Genomic DNA, 1,574 nt, shown 5'->3' with positions numbered 1-1,574 from the left:
TCCACACATACTCACACACACCCACCACTTCCACCCCTCTTTCCAAGGCCCCTCTTAATTACTTCCAACTGCTTCCAGAGTCTTTCATGGGGAAGCGAGGGAGTGTGTGCGTGTGTGTGTGTGTGGGGGGGGGGTTCATTGATCCCTGGCGAGAGAGGAGCTGCTTTTTGTCTAATTATTTATAGAAAGCCTACAAATTTGTTGGCATCGCTAGTTTGTGCTCATAGTACAAATAACATGTCTGCTCAGGCATTTTCGTCTTAGTACTTTGTCAATGATCCATCAGAACTCCAGTACTTTATGCCATGGAAAAGGCAGCCAATAGTGTGCCCTAAACCAGAACAAATAAGTAAACAATGTTCAACGTGGTGACATGTAATGGCCGGTAGCCGTTCTGTTTGGTACATGATAAATCTGTTTTTGGGTGCACTTGAACTATGAAATGTCATCGTCGCAGTGTAAGTGCATCGTAATGCTCTGAGAAATTGGCTTGCAGAGAACCTATGTGCTAAGGGCTGTAGTTTCTAAATGATGTGCATAATCTTGACTATTCAACTTCACCTGTTTATTTGTGTGCTTTTATCTGTCTTGGTTTACTAAACTTTATTTAAACCACACAATGTGCATGTCACACAATTTCCATCTTTAACAATGGCAGCAGTGATGTTAGTACAGTGAATCCAAGTAAACTTAAAAAAAAAAAAAAAGCGACCTGTTTTACCACTACATCTTTGGATGGGATTATATGTCTATTCCAACAGTTTATCCTTCCAAGTACAGAAAGCAATTTATGATAAGAATCATCCAAGCACCTCAAATCAATTAATTATTGTCCCAGTAGGAAAATGCATTATTCAGCCAGGAGTTGATACAAGACAAGTTGATACATAGCAAGATACATAATTCTAAAAATATTGAGGCAGAATGTGGGGTGAGGTTCTACCACAGGCTAAGGAACTGGGTTGATTAACTGTTACAGAGGCTCAGGGAGGCAGGGTAAAGGTCCAGACATAATACTTTATTTAGATAAAGTTAAATAAGATCATAGATTAACTCAAGCTTTCACAAGCACTTACATCAAACAGTTAAAAATAAAGTTGGCCAAAGAAACAGCCACATGCTACCTTCAGTTCCGTCCAAAAGTTGTGGCTGCAGCAGCTACTAAAAGAAGGGTGAGTGGTAGGACTAATAACGCTCTGCCATCCTCATTCACCAAACATTGACAAGGCTATAGGCACAATGTTAATGTTATTGTTCTTACACAACTATCGTTATCTGTTATAATATAATGTGAGATTATGAAAGAGACAGATGGTCTTGGCCTGATGAGAAACAAATGACAGATACTCAATATGTATGTACAAATGAACATCATTGCCATCATTGCTCATAGCCATCTCCTGACCTCAAATCCAAATTGGGACTTACAGATTCCCTGAAAAAGTAAAGTGTAAAATTACAATAGCAATCACTTTGGAGATTTTTGGAGACATGGAATAATATAACGAGAACTGATGGGACTATCATCTTCTTTCTTTCCCCCCTATTATTTTGTCTCATTACAATGTGCAAGC

The sequence above is a fragment of the Argentina silus genome, assembly GCF_951799395.1.
Source record: "Argentina silus genome assembly, chromosome: Y".
NCBI classification, from domain to species: domain Eukaryota; kingdom Metazoa; phylum Chordata; class Actinopteri; order Argentiniformes; family Argentinidae; genus Argentina; species Argentina silus.
Note: the sequence above shows the minus strand (reverse complement) of the source record.